General features: G+C 36.1%; 1 long non-coding RNA gene across 1 annotated transcript; it reads right to left on the bottom strand.

Moving 5' to 3' along the window:
- Nucleotides 1–2,647: 2,647 nt before the first annotated feature.
- On the bottom strand, nucleotides 2,648–3,971 carry LOC112770122 (uncharacterized). The gene is made up of 2 exons (XR_011878466.1): nucleotides 2,905–3,971; nucleotides 2,648–2,832 (listed from the first exon to the last, which is right to left on the bottom strand). It is a non-coding gene; the product is annotated as an uncharacterized lncRNA (long non-coding RNA).
- Between the last annotated feature and the right edge of the window lie 17,977 nt (nucleotides 3,972–21,948).

Raw genomic sequence — 21,948 nt, forward strand, 5'->3', positions numbered from 1 at the left:
CGACCCAGTACACTTGCTGGTTAGTTGTGCGAAGTTGTGTTTATGCCATGGTATTGAACACCAAGTTTTTGGATTCATTACCGGAGATTATTTGATTTGTGAAAAGTATTGATCACAATTTCGTGCACCATTATGCCATGGGCCGAAAGGCCGTATTTGTTAATGAGATGGTTGGTTATGGATTTAACCGTGATGCCAATGGGCTGGTTATGGATTTAACCGTGAGCCGGAATGGCTGTGTATGATATGAATATTGGCTGGTTCTGGACTGAACCGTGAGCCGGATGGCTGATATGGATGTTGATCCATGGATGAGAATTCATGCATGTTTATGCTGAATTATTGATAATTGTGATTTGCACTTCCACTATCTGAGATACGAGTTTCCCTGGGTAGTAGCAGTGGCTAGCCACCACGTGCTTCAGGTTGAGACTTGATACTCTGTTGACCCTATGTCATAACTGTGGCCGGGCACTGTGAAAGACCCGGATGAGCTCGCCCCCGTAAATATTCACCAGTGAGGGTGATGGATATAGATCATGATTATGATTAAGTTTATGACGAGTATAACTCGAGTTGGGGATGCGTGACAGAGGGACAGTCCAATGGTTAGCGACCAGGACTTGTCGGGTTGGCTCTATAACCGACAAGATGATATCATCAGCCACTAGGGACAGACATTCATCATATGCATACTATATGAATTGTTTGAGATTGCCTATTTGACTGCATATTACTTGCTAATTGTCTAAATGCCTTACTTGTTCCTAATTGTATATTTCTTGTCTGATATAACTGTGTTTGCTATATTATACTCCTGCTGGTGGTTGGGAGGTTTGAAGGAATTGGAAAGGGAAGTATTAGTTAGACTGAAGTATCTTTAGTCAGATGCCCTTTATAGTTTAGTTTGTTTATAAGCTTTGATATTATTTTGGAGGAAGTTCTAGGATTGCCTTCGGCTTTCCTCTATTATTATGTATTATATATGTGGAAGCTGTTACCATGCTGGGGACCTCTGGTTCTCACCCATGCGGATTTTGTGGTTTTCAGATGCAGGACGTGAGGTTTCCCGCTGAGGCATGCTGGAGACTTCTAGATTTGCGAAGATCCTTTGTTCTCGGGGCTATGTTTTGGTTTATATGTTTTGCTTAGATACTTTTATCTCCATTAAATAATACAAACTGTGATGACTCCTCTTATGGGAGATTTTGGAGAATAGGTTTTATGTATTTTGTGTCCCTTTGGGTTTTCCTTGGGGTTTCCTTATTTTATCATATGTATATATTGCTATGCTCGGACCGGTTATCTTCGCAGCCGGATTTTGAGTCTTGATATTCCTATTTTTGACACTCCTTTGTATATATATAATCACACGTTGGTTATCCTTGTTCGTTACATTATCGATCGGAGTGTTGCGCTTCTGAGTTGCGGTTTTTGTTTACCCCTTTTTTCTACAAAGGCTCCTAGTTACAATCAATTATTCATACTACTATACGTACTAAATTTTTATTTTAGAGGTCGTAATACCTTGCCATCTCTGAATTATGACTTAAGCATAAGACTCTGTATGGTAGGGTGTTACATCCGGGATCTTTGAGCTTCTCAGGTAAGCTTTTCAGAATGACTGTACTGCATTCTTTAGTGAGGTAAACTTTTTCAGTTTCCCTCTAATCCTTCTTATGACTTAAGATCTCTTTCATGAACTTAGCATAAGAGGGTATTTGCTCAAGTGCCTCTGCAAATGGAATCTTTATTTCAAGAGTCCTGAGATAGTCTGCAAAGCGGGCAAATTGCTTATCCTGTTCCGCTTGGCGGAGTTTCTGAGGATAAGGCATTTTGGCTTTGTATTTCTCAACCTTAGTTGCTGCAGGTTTATTGCCTACAGATGTGGGTTGAAAAGCCTTTTTAGATGGGTTATTATCAGTACTTGTATGTGTCTGATCCTCCACTGGCATTTGAATGCCAGGGGTGGAAGCTGGAGTGGCATTAGACGCCAACTCCTTACTTGTTTCTGTCGTCTGAACGCCAGAACTGTGCTCCCTTTGGGCGTTCAACGCCAAATCCTTGCTTGTTTCTGGCGTTGAACGCTAGGACTGAGCATGGTTTGGGCGTTCAACGCCAGCTTTCCACCCATTCTCTAGTGTTTGAGTGCCAGAATTATTCCTCTCTGGGCTCTTACTATCCTCAGAGGGATTTTGGTTAGTTTGCTCATTTCTTGGCTTCCTGCTAGGGGTGTTCGCGGTGCGGTTTGGTTCGGTTTTTGAATGAAAAGTTATCCGATCCGATTGTCTAATTAAACTGCGGTTCGGTTTGGTTCGGTTTTTTTATCGAAACCATCCGAACCAAACCAAACCAATTAAAATCGGTTTGGTTTGGTTCGGTTTGTTCGGTTTTTCAATCAATTAAAAAAAATTCTACCATACTACTTCACAAAGTCATAACATGATATATTTAGAATCATTTATTTTTTGAAGGAAGAAATTACTTTTAGACAAATTACCAAACATAATCATTATACATCAAAATCAATTTTATAAAAGTTAGAATGCAAACAAAGCTTACCTCTACAATAGGGCCTATTCTAAAAGTTCCCATGACCTTTTCTTTAAACACCAATGTAAGAAGTGGAATGAGTGTAAAAGGAATCTGAATTGACTGAACCACATTGAGCCATTTATTCATAGTATCCAATGAACTTTCTGATGTATTAAAAACTATTGTAGCTATCATTGTTGGAACAATAGCACTAACTTCTAGTAATCAATCACCTTAACCATTTCTTTATATTTAGCTTCAAAAACCCTTCAGTTATGAATTGTCCTGCATATGTTCCTGCAATGGTTTTCCAATTAGAACTTGTAAATACCAGAGTCAATGAATTGAGATTTAGAGTTAAGCACTTACATATTAGTCAGAGTGTCATATTGGCAACAAAAGGAGACAACGATCCTAAAAGCTCCATACTTGTCAAATTTCTGGAAACAACAGGAAATCATAAGTAATATCACATTTACGGAGTACAGTTGGAACTGGAAGGACAAAGTATTGTGCCATGACAGCTCAACTCTGTGCTTACAAAGTCACCACTCAAATGCGGGGACCCGTAGAAAAATAAAAACCAGAAAAAACACAACAACAATCAGACTCAAATAAATTAAAAACAAGAGCAACAATCAGCAAAAATAAAAAACAGCAAAAACACAACAACAAATAAATTAAAAACCAGCAACAATATCAGTAACCAGCAACAATACCAACAATAAAGTTATTCAACAAAAGTAATTCAACCAGCGATAAGCAACAATACTCTGATTTCAAATATGCTCCAAATTTAATTCTTCAAATCTGCTTCAAATCTAATTTCAATATCTTCCTATCAAGATCCAGAACCAGTTTATCTGATTTCAAATCTGATTTCATACTAAATCACTTCAAAAGTTTCTTTTTATTTTATATTATTCTTCCAAAAAAAAACTAATAATAAACAGAAGCAGTTTATATTATTTTTCCAACCATAACAAGCTACCAACAATACAAACAGAAGCACTTTCAGTAGTTCAAAACAGAAATTAGTCAAATTACATACCTGATTCGGTGGCTCCGACTCCATATCTGACTTGAATCGGTGGCTGGGTGGGAGGTGCTAAGTTGTGGGTGGCCAGAAACGCGGCTGGGTGGTGGCGTGGTGCTGTGCTGGGTGAGTGGGTGGTGCTGTGCTACTGCTGGGAGCGAGGGTGGTGCTGGACTGCTCACTGCTGGCTGGGGTTGGGGCTTCGTTGTGCTCTGTCCGCGAGGAGGTCCTGGGAGCAGTGAGAGGAAGGTTCGGAGGCGCTAGGGGGGAAAGTTCGGCGGCGCTGCAAGGTGGTGAGAGGAACGGTCTCCCCAGCGCTAGGTGGGTTCGCCGCAGGCCTCGAGAGTGCAGAGAGCGGGAGTGTGAGAAGAGAGTGGCTACTGGCTAGGTTTCGTTTGGGGGTGGGCATTGGGGTAAGGGGGTTAGGTTAGGTCAGGTTCGTTTGGGCCTTTGTGGGGGAGGGGGTGTTGGTTTTTTAGGGTTTTTTTACTAAACCGGTTCGGTTCGGTTCGGTTAGGGTTTTCCTGATCAGAACCGAAAACCGAACCGAACCGTAAAAAAAAAACTGCAAAACACATTTTTTTGGTTTTTTCGGTTTTCAGTTTTGTTCGGTTTTTTATTTTTTCGGTTCGGTTGGTCGGTTTAGTTCGGTCCGGATTGGTTTTGAACACCCCTACTTCCTGCTATCTTGAAGTGAAGTATTTAATGTTTTCCCACTTCTTAATTAAACTGCTTGGCACTCTTCTGTTATCTGTTTTGATAACTGCTGTTCTGTTTGCTTCAACTGTACTTCCACATTCATATTAGCCATTCTTGTTTCTTGTAGTATTCCCTTGAATTCGGCTAGCTGTTTTGTTAGAAAATCCAGTTGCTGATTGAATTCAGTAACTTGTTCTGTAGGATTCAGTTCAACAGTTACTATCTTAACCTCTTCTTTCATGGAAGGTTCACTGCTTAGGTACAGATGCTGATTTCTGGCAATTGTATCAATGAGCTCTTGAGCTTCTTCTGTTGTCTTTCTCATGTGTATAGATCCACCAGCTGAGTGGTCTAGAGAAATCTGAGCTCTTTCTGTAAGCCCATAGTAGAAGATGTCTAACTGCACCCACTCTGAAAACATTTCAGAGGGACATTTTCTTAGCATCTCTCTGTATCTCTCCCAAGCATCATAAAGAGATTCATTATCTCCTTGTTTGAAGCCTTGGATGCTCAGCCTTAGCTGTGTCATCCGTTTTGGAGGAAAATAGTGATTTAGGAATTTTTCTGATAGCTGTTTCCATGTATTTATGCTGTCTTTAGGTTGGTTATTTAACCATCTCTTAGCTTGGTCTTTTACAGCAAATGGGAATAGTAATAGCCTGTAGACATCCTGATCTACCTCCTTATCATGTACTGTGTCAGCAATTTGTAAAAACTGTGCTAGAAACTCTGTAGGTTCTTCCTGTGGAAGACCGGAATACTGGCAACTTTGCTGCACCATGATGATGAGCTGATGATTCAACTCAAAACTACTGACTCCGATCGAGGGTATACAGATACTACTCCCATATGAAGCAGTAGTGGGGTTAGCATATGACCCCAGAGTCCTTCTAGACTGTTCATTTCCACTTAGGTCCATGTTGGACTAAAGGAGGTAATGTGGATTTAAATTTTATTTATTTTATTATATAAAAAAATTAATTTCCGAAATAACAAAATAAAATAAAATAAAAACTAAAATAATAAATAAAAAGAAATAAATTTCCGAAATAAAAAAATAAAAATAAAAATAAAATTTTGAAATTATTATTATTATTTTTTTTTGAAAACTTTCGAAAAAAAGAGGAGAGAGAAAGTGGTTAGGATATTTTTGAAATTGAAATCTGAATTTTTATATAAAAAAATTCGAAATTGTGGCTTAAAAATAGTTAGAGAAGATATTTTTTTGAATTTTGAATTTTATGATGAAAGAGAAAAACACACAAAAGACACAAGACTTAAAATTTTTAGATCTAATCCTCCTTGTTTTCGAAAATTTTGGAGGGAAAACACCAAGGAACACCAAACTTAAAAATTTTAAGATCAAAACACAAAGAAGACTCAAGAACAATAAGAACAAAAGAAAGAACACCATACTTAAAATCTTTAGAAAACTTTAATAAAATTTTCGAAAATTATAAAAAGATTAACAATAAAACACCAAACTTAAAGTTTGGCACAAGATTCAATCAAAGAAAAATTATTTTTGAAAAAAATTTTAAAAAGAAGATACCCAATTACCAAGAACATAGACCAAAGCTCTAGCCAATTGGGCAGTAAAGGTAACACTTATTTTGAAGAGGTATATATATATATATATATATATTTTGGAAGACTAATGCTTTGGAAAAGAACAAGAAAAATAAGAAAAGACACAGAACAAGAAAAACTAAAAATCAAACAAGAAAAATAAATAAGAACAACTTAAAGATCAAAGAACACAAATTCGAAAATTTAAAAGGAAAATATAAAATATGGAATTGACACCAAACTTAGAACAAGACACTAACTCACGAAAAATTAAAAATTAATAAGGAAAAGTAATATTTTTGAAAAATTTTTGAAGAGAAATTAAAGGACTCAAATTTAATGACACTATAGCATCAATACTCAATTCCTAATCTAAGCAACAAAATAAACCGTTAGTTGTCCAAACTCGAACATTCTCCGGCAACGGCGCCAAAAACTTGGTGCACGAAATTGCAATCACAATTTTGCAATCCGCACAACTAACCAGCAAGTGCACTGGGTCGTCCAAGTAATACCTTACGTGAGTAAGGGTCGATCCCACGGAGATTATTGGCTTGAAGCAAGCTATGGTTATTTTATTATTCTTAGTCAGGAGATCAGTTATAATTATCAGTTTGAATTACTAAAAAATAAAAGAGCGTGAAATAATTACTTGTTGTGCAATAATGGAGAATATGTTGGAGTTTTGGAGATGCTTTGTCTTCTGAATTCCTGTAACATAATGTTTTCTCTCATGCAAAAGTGCAAAGTTCCTTCCATGGCAAGCTCTATGTAGGGTGTCACCGTTGTCAATGGCTACTTCCCATCCTCTCAGTGAAAATGGTCCAAATGCTCTGTCACAGCACGGCTAATCAGCTGTTGGTTCTCGATCATGTCGGAATAGAATCCATTAATTCTTTTGTGTTTGTCATCATGCCCAACACTCGCGAGTTTGAAGCTCATCACAGTCATCCAATCCTAGAATCCTACTCGGAATACCACAGACAAGGTTTAGACTTTTCGGATTCTCATGAATGCCGCCATCAATTCTAGCTTATACCATGAAGATTCTGATTAAGGAATCTAAGAGATACTCATTCAATTTGATGTAGAATGAAGGTGGTTGTCAGACACACGTTCATAGATTGAGGAAGGTGATGAGTGTCAAGGATCACCACCTTCTCCATAGTTAAGCGTGAATGAATATCTTAGATAGGAACACGCACGTTTGAATGGAAAAACAGAAATAATTGCATTAATTCATCGAGACGCTGCAGAGCTCCTCACCCTCAACAATGGAGTTTAAAGACTCATGCCGTCAAAGAGTATAAAGTTCAGATCTAAAAATGTCATGAGATACAAAATAAGTCTCTAAAAGTTGTTTAAATACTAAACTAGTAACCTAGGTTTACAGAAAATGAGTAAACTAAGATGGATAGTGCAGAAATCCACTTCTGGGGCCCACTTGGTGTGTACTGGGGCTGAGACTTAAGCTTCTCACATGCCTGGGCTGTTTCTGGAGTTGAACGCCAAGTTGTAACGTGTTTTTGGCGTTCAACTCTGGTTCGTGACGTGTTTCTGGCGCTGAACGCCAGACTGCAACATGGAACTGGAATTGAATGCCAGTTTGCGTCGTCTATCTTCGCGCAAAGTATGAACTATTATATATTTCTGAAAAGCCCTGGATGTCTACTTTCCAACCCAATTGAGAGCGCGCCAATTGGACTTCTGTAGCTCTAAAAAATCCATTTCGAGTGTAGGGAGGTCAAAATCCAACAGCATCAGTAGTCCTTTTTCAGCCTAAATCAGATTTTTGCTCAGCTCCCTCAATTTCAGCCAGAAAATAACTGAAATCACAGAAAAACACACAAACTCATAGTAAAGTCCAAAAATATGATTTTTGCTTAAAAACTAATAAAATTCTATTAAAAACTAATTAAAACATACTAAAATCTACATGAAATTACCCCCAAAAAGCGTATAAAATATCCGCTCATCAAGCTACCAAATCTCAATTGGCGCGTTCTCAATTTTGTTGGAAAGTAGACATCTTGGGCTTTCCAACAATGTATAATAGTCCTTACTTTGTCCGAGATTTGATGGCCCAAATTGGCGTCAAAACGCCGGTCAGAGACCCTTTTCCGGCGTTAAACGGCAGAACTAGCATAAAAGCTGGAGTTAAACTCCCAAACTGGCACCAGAGCTGGCGTTTAACTCCAACAAAAGCCTATGCACGTGAAAGCTTCAATGCTCAGCCCGAGCACACACCAAGTGGGCCCCGGAAGTGGATTTCTGCATCATTTACTTATTTCTGTAAACCCTAGGTTACTAGTTCATTATAAATAGGACCTTTTACTATTGTATTTTCATCTTTTTTATCATCTTTGATCTTGGGATCAGGTCTTTAAACCATTTTTTGATTGTTTTATGTTATTTGGGAGGCATGGCCATTCGGCCATGCCTAGACCTTGCACTTATGTATTTTCAACGGTGAAGTTTCTACACCTCATAGATTAAGGTGTGAAGCTCTGCTGTTCCTCATGAATTAATGCAAAGTACTATTGTTCTTCTATTCAATTCACGCTTATTCTTATTCTAAGATATTCACTTGTACTTCAACCTGATGGAAGTGATGACCCGTGACACTCATCATCATCCTCCCTTATGAACGCGTGCCTGACAACCACTTCTGTTCTATTTGCAAGAGCTTGAGTGTGTATCTCTTGGCCTCTTGGTTCACGATGCATGGTTGCCTCTGCTGACAACAGAGCCTTCCATTCTGTGCGATCAGAGTCTTCGTGGTATAAGCTAGAATCAATTGGCAGCATTCTTGAGATTCAAAAAGTCTAAAACTTGTCTGTGGTATTCTGAGTAGGATCTGGGATGGGATGACTATGATGAACTTCAAACTTGCGAGTGCTGGGTGCAGTGACAGTGCGCAAAAGGATCAATGGATCTTATTCCGACACGATCGAGAATCAACAGATGATTAGCCCTACGTAACCCGTAGCCAGACCATTTTCATTGAGAGGACAGATGGTAGCCATTGACAACGGTGATCTCCCAACATACAGCTTGCCATGGAAAGGAGTATGTAAGATTGGATGAAGACAATAGGAAAGCAGAGGCTCAGAAGGAACAAAGCATCTCCATACGCTTATCTGAAATTTCCACCAATTATTTGCATAAGTATCTCTATCCTATTTTATATTTTATTTCTCTTCTAATTATTAAAACTTTATAACCATTTGAATCTGCCTGATTGAGATTTACAAGATGACCATAGCTTGCTTCAAGCCGACAATCTCCGTGGTATCGACCCTTACTCATGTAAGGTATTACTTGGATGACCCAGTGCACTTGCTAGTCAGCTGCGTGGAGTTGTGAGAAAAGTGTGAACTCACGATTTCGTGTACCAGTTTGTCTCCAAATCTAATCACTTGATTGCAATGAGCAAGGAACAAAGAAAGCTAGCCAGCAAACATGAAAATTTCCTCCGAAAATCAAGGGATAGAGTGGCTGTGTTTATAACATTTATTGACAACCTACAGAAGGATGAAGACCCTGCCACTGACACTGGTGAAGAAGTTGACTCCGAGGGGAACGGTTCTAATGCCTAGGATTGTTTTATGAAGCTGCTGATGTCTACTATTCTCGTCTCATGAATTCTGCTTATTTTGCTACTTTTGAACTTTTTCTGTTGTTGTCTTGGATGACTGTAATTATCTAAATACCGCTGCACTTAATTTTAGTTTTCTTCATGTTTTTGAACAGTGCACTAACTCTTTCTTGCAGGATTTAAGTTGATATTTTTGTTGATCTTGATTATTATCCACCCTTGATGACAAAAGGGGGAGTAATAGCTGTTGAATTGACTTATGCTGCTACTAAATTTTTTGTGATTTAATTGTGAATTTCTTATTGCTGCTGATGATCGTGTTGAGCATATAAATTTTGAGTTGCAACTGTGCTACTCCAGGAAATGAATTGACATGCAAATTGGAAATTGCTTTCATATGATATCAGTTTGCCCTTGATACTTTGTTTTTGCTGTTGACATGTATGTTGGGCTGATTCTATGGTGTTATTTGTTTTATATCCCTTAGACAAGATAAATGTGTGTAGCTCTTTATTGTGTTCTCTATAAGTACAATGTAAAACAGGAACAAAGAAGAAAGTATAAATCTAAGGGGAGATACTATTGAAAAGGAAAGGGGGAGCAACACTAAAGCAAGAAACATCAATCAAAGGGAAGTTTTCTAACTTTGCTAAACTTCAATTCCTTTGGTTGTTGCTTAAATATATTTGTCATCAAGGGGGAGATTGTTGGGTTAAGAAATTAACTAAATTAATTAGTGATGACAAACATTATTTTTGGGTAAAATAAATAATTAGTGTTGAGTGTTAATAATTACATGTTGCTAATTATTTATGATAATATGTTAGAGTCCAAAAATAAATATAATGCAGTAGCAGCCCAAGTGAATGAGAGAAACATATAAACAAGGCTGGTGGGCTAAAATGCAAATAAAGCCTAAAAGAAACAAAGAATACAAGGCAACGGGATGAATGAAAAAGATCCGATCCAAGCCCAGTTGTTGTTGTTTCACTCAATCCTCACACACTCTCACTCACTGTCCTGCAATGAATTTGCAGAACTCACACTCGAACTGTTGTATGTTCAGAGAAAAAAAAAAGAGAGAGAGTTGAACACTAGAGAACTGAAGAAGCAAAACTAGCATCTGACACTATTCAATAAACTGTTAAATACAATAACAGAAAGAAAAAAAACTAACCACTCACTCCACTACTTTAAGAATAGGACTCCACTTTCTTAAAAATAGAAACTAGCTGAACAAAAAAGATTAACTTGCCTCTGAGGCCACTAATGACTTTGACCCTATTAACTGAATCATACACATAAGCATAAAACAGAAATAAATAAATATCAGGTCCTAATACATTATCTAACATTTCTCCTCCTTGGATTAGAGACCTGGACACATTCCAACTTCATGAATCAATTGACTAAATCGACTAACAGCAAGAGGCTTGGTGAAGACATCAGTTATCTGATTATCTGTCTTGCAATACTTCAGCTCCACCTCTTCCTCCTGTTGTGCTTCACGCAGATAATAGAATCTCAGCTTGAAATGTTTAGTCTTGCCATGAAAGACTGGATTCTGAGCAATTGCAATTGCAGCTTGATTGTCCACATACAACACAGTTGATCTTTTCTCTTGCAGCCCCAAATCACAGAGTAACTTCCTGAGCCATACTGCATGCTTTGCAGCTGCAGTTGCAGCCACAAATTCAGCTTCAGCTGTAGACTGTGCTACAACTTCCTGCTTCTTTGAGCTCCAGGAAAAACAACCTGATCCAAGTGAAAAACAGAAACCCGTTGTGCTTTTCATGTCTTCCACCGAACCACCCCAGTCACTATCTACAAAACCAACCAGCTTCATCTCAGGAACTGCTTTGAATTTCACACCATAACTTTGAGTCCCCTTTAGATATCTCAACACCCTTTTTGCTGCAGTAAGATGTTCCTTAGCTGCACAATGAAGGAACCTCGATAGAATACTCACTGCATACTGAATGTCAGGCCTAGTAGCTGTTAAATACATTAGACAGCCTACTAGACTTCTGTACTCATTCTCATGCTCAGAATCCTGCACATTACTCTTGCTTAACTTCTCTTTCTGATTAACAGGAGTAGTGACTGTCTTGCATTCTCCCATTTCAAATCTCTTTAGGACCTCTCTGATGTACTTTCTCTGACAGATGAATATCTCACCTTCTTTTTGCTGAATCTCCATGCCAAGAAAGTAAGACATTCTCCCCAAATCTGTCATCTCAAACTGCTTCATCAGTCCTACCTTCAGCTTCACTATCTCACTCTCCTTCTCTCCTGTAATAAGCAGATCATCAACATAGATAGACACCACCACAAGGCCTCTCTCACTCTGTTTGTAGTACAGAGTGACTTCACTTAGACTCTTCTGGAACCCAAGCTGATGCAGATAACAATCAATTTTGCTATACCAAGCCCTGGGAGCTTGTTTCAGCCCATACAAGGCTTTCCTCAGCTTATACACTTTGTCTTCATGGCCTTTAACAACAAATCCTTCTGGTTGGTCTACATAGATGTCCTCAAATAGGTCACCATTTAGAAAAGCTGATTTCACATCCAGCTGATAGATGGTCCACCTTTTCTGTGCAGCAACAGCTAGTAGCAATCTGATGGTATCCATGCGAGCAACCAGAGCAAAAGTTTCAGAGTAGTCCACCCCACTCACTTGAGCATATCCCTTCACAGCCAACCTGGCTTTATACTTGTTCACAGTGCCATTTGGGTTCAATTTTGTCTTAAAAACCCATTTGACACCTATAGTCTTCTTGTGATCAGGCTTAGACACAAGTTGCCATGTGTTGTTCTTGTTGATCATGCTCAGTTCTTCTTTCATAGCTGAGGCCCACTCCACACTTCCTTTTGCTTCCTCAACTGTTCCTGGTTCTAAGAGAGCCACATTACATCTGGCATAGACCTCTGCCAGTGGTCTTGTACCTCGCATAGGCAAACTATCAATCAATTCATCTTCAATCAGCTCACACTCATTCTGTAGATCTGCTTCCTCATTTAACTCATCCTCATTCTGCACATTAGCTTCAACTACAATATTGTCAGCCATTTTCTTTTCAAATACTGCCCTCTCCCAATTTTTATCTTCACAAAAAATCACATCTCTACTCATAGTAATCTTTTGTGCATCAGGACAATACACTCTATAGGCTTTAGACTGAGAACTATACCCTACAAAGATACCAGCCTCACCTCTATGATCAAGCTTGTCTCTACTAACTGAAGGAGTCAAGTAATAGCATAGACAACTAAATGTTCTTAGTCCACTAACCTTTGGTTTGTACCCATGCCATGCCTCGAATGATGTCTGCTTGTTGAGAGCTTTGGTTGGTAACCTATTCAACAAGAAGACAGCAGTATTTACTGCTTCTGCCCAGAAGCTCTTGGGTAGTTGTTTGCCTTGTAGCATACATCTTCCCATCTCCACAATACTTCTATTTTTCCTTTCACTCACCCCATTTTGTTGGGGAGTGTAAGGAACTGTAAACTGCTGCTTTATGCCAGAGTTCTCACAGATGGCTTTGAACCTTTTTGAGGTATACTCACCACCATTATCACTCCTCACTGTCTTTATTTTATAATTTGCTTCATTCTCCACCTCTTGTTTGAACCTCAGAAATACTTCATCAACTTCTGACTTTTGTTTGAGAAAGTAGACCCAGCAAAATCTTGTGCAGTCATCAATGAAGGTCACAAAGTACTTGCTTTTGTTCAGTGACTCCTCAGACATAGGCCCACAAACATCTGAGTGAACCAGTTGAAGCTTCTCCTTGGCCCTCCATCTTGTTTTCTGGAATGGCTTCCTTACTAGCTTCCCTTGCAGACATACTTCACAATCAGACACTTCACTTCCCAACTGAGGCAAGTCTTCAACTAAACCATGCCTCTGCATAAACTGCAATCCCTTATAGTGAAAGTGACCCAACCTTCTATGCCACAACTCCTCCTGACCCTGCACACATGCCATAGCTTTGCTCTCTTTGCTTGCAGGATCGAATGCAAATGTTTTGTTCTGCATAGGGATCCTAAACAAGAGTTTGCCCTCCTCATCTGCAATAGCACATTCATTCTTATCAAACACAATCTTCATGCCCTTCTCAACTAACTGTCCCACACTCAGAAGATTCTGATCTATCTTGGGAACATAGTAGACGTCAGACATCAGCTTCACTCCTCCAGGGCCTTCAAGTAACACATTGCCTCTTCCTTCAACCTCTAGATGATCACCATTCCCAATTCTCACTCTAGTATTGACTGATCTGTCAATATTAGTGAAAATTGCCTCATTTCCTGACATGTTATTGGAACAACCACTGTCCACCAGCCATCCATCACGTGAGACTTGAGACACAAAGCCTGAAGCAACAAACAATTGCTCCACTTCACCTGCAGCTGCTTGAGCCTCTCCTTGTTGAGAGCTCTTTTCTTTGCAGATTCTCTCTATGTGCCCCATCTTTCCACACTTCCTGCAGACTACATTTGGTCTTCTCCAACACCTAAAGAAAGGATAACCTTTCTTTCCACAGTGTTTGCAGGCTTCATCACTCCCTTTCCTCACTTGTGCATCACTTGAACTAAAACTGGTCTGTTGAGCACCAAACTGCTTGTCTTGCTTCTTCTTCTCACCACTTCCATGCTTCACCCTAGCCTGCATTGCACCTTCAACTGGCTCATCTCCTCTCCTCAGTACCCTCCTTTGTTCTTGTGCTTGAAGAGCACTAACTGCTTCAGCAAATGGCATCTCTGAGATTTCTCTTGTGTTCTCAAGAGATGCTATAGTAGATTCAAATCTTTCAGGTACAGAACACAGGAGCTTCTCGATAAGTCTTTCCTCTCCAAGATCAGTACCCAACAGTGCCAATTTATTGGTTAAGTCTAGGAGTTTATCAGCAAATTCTTGAACTGATTCATTTTCCTTCATCTGCACTCTTTCTAGCTCCCTTTTAAGGTTCATTGCTTTCATTCCTTTAATCTTCTTATTGCCCTCATATTCTTTCTTCAAAAAATCCCAAATATCTTTTGCAGATTCTAGACTCATAATCCTATTAAAAATAATAGGAGTAACGGCAGCATAGAGACTAGATCTTACTTTGGCTTTTCTAGTCACACGTTCTTTGTAGAGCTTTTGTTGATTTGCAGTTGGATTGGCAACCAATGGAGGCACCACGTAGTCATCCTCCACTGCCTCCCACAGATCAGCTCCTTCAAGGAATGCTTTCATCCTCACATGCCAGACATGATAATTGCTCCCATCAAGGATTGGAGGAGCAATGCCTGCTAGCCCAATAGTTGTTGATGAAGCTTCCATCACCACAGCCCTTAAGATACTTAAGGCTCTGATACCAATTTGTTGTTGTTTCACTCAATCCTTACACACTCTCACTCACTGTCCTGCAATGAATTTGCAGAACTCACACTCGAACTGTTGTATGTTCAGAGAAAAAAAAAGAGAGAGAGTTGAACACTAGAGAACTGAAGAAGCAAAACTAGCATCTGACACTATTCAATAAACTGTTAAATACAATAACAGAAAGAAAAAAAACTAACCACTCACTCCACTACCTTAAGAATAGGACTCCACTTCCTTAAAAATAGAAACTAGCTGAACAAAAAAGATTAACTTGCCTCTGAGGCCACTAATGACTTTGACCCTATTAACTGAATCATACACATAAGCATAAAACAGAAATAAATAAATATCAGGTCCTAATACATTATCTAACACCAGTTGCCTCTCTCATTCAAACTCTTCCATCTTGCTCTCACCCAAAAGCAACGTTAACCTGTCCCCTCTTGGTCAGAACTCAGAAAAAGAAAGAGAGAGCTTCTTCCCTAAGCTATTCACCAAAGAAGCAAGAAAGAGAAGATTAAGCAAATGATAGAAGTCTAATCACCCATCATCAATCTATATCAAGAAGAGGTCAGAAGCTAAAGGTGATTTTCATTTCCTTCTACATGCATCTTATTTTCTTCTCTTCTTCCCAACACTCTTCCATTCCAAAAATGGGTTATAAGGGAAAGTTAGTTTCTGCTCTAATCTGCTGTGTATCTACAGTCTCAAACGAATCTTGGAGACCAAGTTGGTTTTCAAGGCTGAGATCTGGTTAACCATTGGAAAACTTTTGTGGTTAATGTTTTATGGCTTTCGGTCAAGGTAGAAAAGTCAAAAACAAAGTTTCTATTTTGAAGACTATTGGGAAAAAGTGAACAGCTGGGTTGGTGAAACTCAAGGCTCAAGAAGTTGACCTAGGGAGAGCAACCAAGGAACATGAAAGGACATAAAAAGAAGCTTTCTATTCATTTAGAAGCAAGGAGATAAAACCAGAGTTTGGTGAGTTGTGTTATGTGAAGAGTTCCCGGTGAAGTTCCTCTACTTGGATAATGCTTTCTATCAAAGAAGCATTTGGCCAACACTGAAGAACTAAATCAGAGGCTTGCAAAGCTGGTTTATCACATAGCAAAGAGGCTATTGATGAAGTCAATCTCCTTCATATTTTACAGATTGTGATGTACTTTTCTATGTTTATCTTTCTGTAATTTCTTGTGAAAAAAGGCATAGTGAGAAAGTTCAAGTAAAAGCCATGAGTGGAAAAAGGCTGAGTGATACACTTGAGAGAAAAGCCTAGAGTTATTTTCTGATTTCTTTAGGTATGTCTATGTCTTGTATCTTGTACCTGTGAGGTATCCCTTTCTTAGTTGGGTTAGCACAAAGAGTGAATAGTTAGGTATTAGCTTAGCCAATGTCAAGTTAGGTTAGAACGTGAGTGTGAAAGGATTGGGTCAATCCTGTGAAATTGGTGTATGTAATACTTTTAACTATAGTGAAAATTCCTCCATTGTTGTGGAGGAGATTGGACGTAGGTTGCATAGCACAAGGCAACCGAACCAGGATATATGCTGGTGTTAGCTTTTCTCTTCTCTGTTGTGTTATGTTTTCTAATATTCATGAGACAAAAATAAATTGTCTCATAAATTTCCGCTGCTGAGTACAAACAGAACTAGAATTGAAAGTTTGTTTAAAAGGGTCATAACAGCAACATAAAAGGAAGGCATAGATTCAACTCCCTTCTCTAAACTTACCACAACCTTCAACTCATATAAAATATAAATTATATATAGAGTGAAAATGGTTGAGAGAAATAGAAAAATGGAGAGAGGTAGATGAGAGAATTTAGGAAGGAAATTTATCATGTGACACATTTGATTATTAAATTAGATAGTAATATATGATATATAATATAGGTATATTTTAATTTTAATTTTAATTTTAATGTAATTAAAGAATGTCGTGTTACACATTTGATTGTCAAATTAATAATTAGTCATTGATATTGATAATGATATATAAAATAGATAGAGTGGTTGAAGGAATGAGAGAGATAGAGAAAAGAAGAAGGAGGAGGGGAGAACTCTTTAATTTTGGAGGGAAAGATTTGATTTCAATTGCAATCAGAGAGTTACATGTGACACATTTTAGTTGTAAAATTAGTATGAAAGAGGGAAGAATTCTCCTTAATTTTGGAGGAAAAGACTTAATTTCAATTACAATAAGGGAATGACATGTGACACATTTTAGTTGTAAAATAGTAAGGAGTAGAGGAGAATTCCTTAATTTTGGAGGAAAAAATTTGATTCCAATTATAATGAGAAAATGACATATGACACATTTTTGTTGTAAAATAAAAAATATATAATAGATAAAGATTTACGTCTAATTATCTTTATATAAAATTAATAGTTAAAAATTATTATATAATAATCGAATCAAACTTATTAAATTATTATAACGATTTTCAAATATTAACTTCACATGAAGATAACCACATACAAATTTTCACTTTATCATAAGATAACTAGTGAACATAGCAATGCCATGTATAGTATTATATTATTATATTTGAATTTGTGAAAGAAAAAAGGATAGAAAAATAATATTTATAAACAATAATTAAATTTTTATAATATATAAAATTTATATTTTTTAAACATAATAAATCTTTTAAAATATATAGCTCTTTTTTTTAAATATGTATCACTTATCAAAATAACAAACTCACTTGATTAAGTGTTAAAATTACTGATTTTATTTTCAATTAATTAGTAGAGTAATAATAATAAAAACAGTTCAAACTAACTTATCATCTGAATAAATTATGTTCAACACTTTTAAGGAGAGAAATAAGAGATTTTAGATGTTAGATATACTGATGATAAATTTATAAAACTCATATTTCAACTAAAATAAAAATATAGACCATAATTTTCTAAAAGTATAGTTAATTTTAAGTTAAAAATATGTTATACGTTGTCGAAAATTTTGCTATAAATTATATTCATAGTGCATCCCTTTTTCAAAGTCGTCATGACTTTTCAATATATTCTCAAAGAAAAAACACATTGATAATGAAGAACATATTACTATATATATATATATGCGACTTAGTAAAATAAAAAGATCCACTTCGTTTTCTGTCTCTTAATAATTCAATCACACAACGTGATTTCTGTGCATTATTTTCCGGTGAAAATGGATGAAAAATGTTGAGCTATTACGTTTGAAGCATGACCTATTACATGAATTAGCTGACGTGTTTATTTAGTGTCTAATTGGACAAATTCAAATTGATAGGGACTAAATTGTCCAACTCATTTACCTTAAAAATGACGTCGTTCAAGCGGAAAGTAACGTCTCAGTTGCTTCTCAAACATTGTGTTTTCATAAAACCCCATCAACGAACCTTCACATTTACAAGAAAACGTAGTAAGGGTATGAGCAGTAGTAAGAGCATGTTTCGAGTTCCATTGGTGGAAGTGGAAGAGAAGCTTTTAAAGAAGAAGGAAGAAGTGCTATAGTTGTATTTGTAGGAAGTATTGGTGGGACGAAGAAGAAGAAGATGTCCATTGCTCCACGATGCCATTCTGGAGCGCATGCAATACTATTTCTCTCTTCAACAAAACTAAACTCTAACAAATTATTTTATGGATGTCCACATTTTAAGATAATTTTAAATTTAATTTAAGATGTCACAAAGAGTTAAAATCAAATAAACTTAAATTAAATTTGAAATTACCCCCCTCTCTCGCGCAGCGTGTTTCCCTTTCTTCTGGGGAAAAAAGGCTGATCCTTGGATTATTTACTTGGGCCTTGGGCCCAATATGGGTCTGATTCGACCGATTTGGTCCGTTCGACCCAATCTGAGCTAAATTCTTTAAATTTAGTGTCAAAATTCCTATTTTAATTTTCTCTATTCCATTAAACTATAAAATTTAATTTTCTAATTTCTTTAATTAATAATTAATTTATTGGTTAATTATTTACTAATTACTTGGAGTTTACACGGGAGAGTTTTTAAAACAGGACAAATTAAACCTAGAAATCGATATGTCCAGATTTTGAGAAAGTCAGGGACTTAAATGTATTTTCAAATCTTCAAAGATATAAATGTTCGCAGGCCAAAAAGTCAAGGACGTATTTGTCCTTTTCTCTAGTATTAAATATATTTTTTTAATTTAAGTTATTTAAATATGAATTTAAATGTATACTTAAATTTCAATTCAAATATATTTTGAATTTAAATATATATAATTTTGAATTTAAATATATTTTAATTTAAATATATATATATTTAAATCTGAAAATATTTTTAGTTGTGAATTTAAATATATATTTAAATCTAAATTCAAATATTTTTTAATTTAAAAATATATTTAAATTTGAACTTAAATATATTTAAGTTTTATTTAAATATATTTTTAACTTAAATATATAGTTAAACATGAAATATTTTTAATGTGAATTTAAATATGTTTTGAATTTATATATATATATATATATATATTTAATTCTGAATTTAAATATATTTTGACTTTAAATATGTATTTAAATATATTTTAAATTTAAATATATTAAATATATTTTATATTTTGGATATATATTTAAATATATTAAATTTAAATAAATATAAATATTTAAATCCGAATTTAATTTACATATAGTTTATATAATATACATTTATGTAATATATTAGATGTGTTTTATAGAATATTATGTAGTAAGTACGTCGTAGAGGTTACAGAAATAATTTTTTAAATATGTTTTAATATATTAAATTTTAATAAGTAGGCAATAGGGAATTGAAAATTTAATCTATAAAATATTTTAAATATATTTTTTAATGTTAGGAATATATTAAATAAAAATTATATAATATAAATATTTTTAAAAAGACGATGAATGCACGATTACCTTAGAAGATGTTGTAATGATATTTGGATTCGCGAAAGATAGTATACGGATATCAGAATTTACAGATAACAGTATTACTAGTCTCAAAAATAAATTTATGGTACAATATTTGACGCTATACCTACTGCAACTGATCACAAAGGAAGTGGTGTCAAACTTGCAGGACTCTACACCTTAAAGCGGCGCATGCTGTTGGATACTGCACTTGGCAGATAGGTGTATGTAAAAATTCATATATTGCTGTTGTTTGGGGCCAATTTTTTTGTGTTAAGTCAGAATTGACAATCTACTGAAAGTTCTTGTCTCTGTTCCGAAATTTTGCTAAGATTTGGGACTTTTAGTTGGAATTTCACTTGCTTGGCACATTTGTATAGGACATTATATCAGATATCACGTTATGATTGTAAGGATGTGAATAGTCCATTGACACTATTTTGTGTATGGGCTTGGAAACGGTTACCGTTTCTAGCACCAATACGGTTGCAGCAAAACTTTTCGCTTGTGTGAAGGTAAAATTACTTAATATAGTATGTTAATATATATATATATATATATATATATATATATATATATAATTTAATATGTATTGTTTAAAGATATTATTTAAATATATTAGTTCGAAATAATAGGGTTTTATTTTATTTCAACTAGATTGATTGGCGCTCGCAATTTCATGGATACAAAAAATAGACCATCTCTCATATCAAGCAGTTACTAGATGATATTTTTACATATGGGATAAATTTTTTTATTATATTTAATAGTTTATTTTATTATTGTGTATTATTTTGTATTTATATTTATACATTCGTTTTGTTATGTTTTTATAGTTTGTGTGAAACCCATACAGTCAATGATTGTATGGAGAATATTGTAGTTCCAAATGACATCTTACAGCATCGTTTAATATAGAGAGCAACCATGCTACTGATATCATTTGATTGCATTAAATGACATGCATTAAATAAGATGAAGAGGCAGTTCAGTTTGCAGCAGAAGTTCTTGGAGAAGCTGCTAGTCTTGCAGAAGCTCACAACGTGGTCTTGACTGGACGAAAGAACAAAGATTGGAGACTTGAGCATTCTGTATACATTATGAGATGGACAAATTGTTTGACCTCCCGTTCTGGTTGGTGATCCTATATTGCACTATCAAGCATCTGAAGGATATATGCAATGGCATAATGAGGCATATGAGGCTCACTTGTGATTGACTGGTTATATTCCATAGCCACAACCATAACCATAGCCACAACCACAAACACAGTCCATCATGCACCCATATCAGTACCATTACACACAACCATACACCAAGTCTGGAGCCTCATTTTTCAGTCAGTTATTCCACGACTCACATTCATTACACATGCTGCCCTACTAAGCATATTATCGACCCTCTATGTCATAGCAGGGGGACACAGCTAAGCAATCTTCAAATCGTCAATTGTATCGGTGGGTACCTGAAACAAACAGGTTGCAATGGGTAAATGAGTTATTGTTGGACCCTCACTTGTATGTGCAGCAATCCCAGCTACAACCTCCTGAATTTAACGAGAAGGCGCCACAGTCTAATTGGCGATCGCCTCAAATTGCTCAGAGTCCATCGTCTGTGGATTTGAGACCATAACGTCGTAGTCCCTTTCCACACTCTGGGGCTAAAAGGTCTATTGACTTAATACAGAGTGATTCGATCCTAAGTGTTGCTAGAGGGATTGGTCGTAGTAATGTTGTTGCTTTCCCTCAAGTGCAAGCGCCAACGACTGAGGCTGATAATGATGGCGAGTATGATAGTGACGATGATAGCGATGGTGATGACGATGCAGGTAATAATGTATTTATTATTATGGTTGTTGATGTCAGATAGGTGGTGCGAAAGGTGCAGAAGATGCGAAAAGTGCAGAAAGTTCACATACTCCTAATGTTCATGGAAAGGGATATAACTTGAATATTGTAGAAGCTCAAGTAGATATACCCTTTCCACAATAAAGAAGACCGTTAAAACATGTACTAAATTTATGAAAAAGACATTTAGTAAGTAATTTTTATAATTATTGTTCATCTATTATTATAAGACTGCTATTGTATTTTTTATAAATTTTCATCATTTCACATCAAAATCGTGTACTCAAGTAATTCATATAGTAGTATTTAATTCAATTCATGAAGTAATATTTAATTCAATTCATAATGTAGTACATAATCTAATACAACTAGTAAGTAAACACCGAGTTTACTAAGAATT

This window comes from Arachis hypogaea, chromosome 3 (assembly GCF_003086295.3).
Source record: "Arachis hypogaea cultivar Tifrunner chromosome 3, arahy.Tifrunner.gnm2.J5K5, whole genome shotgun sequence".
In the NCBI taxonomy this organism is placed as follows: domain Eukaryota; kingdom Viridiplantae; phylum Streptophyta; class Magnoliopsida; order Fabales; family Fabaceae; genus Arachis; species Arachis hypogaea.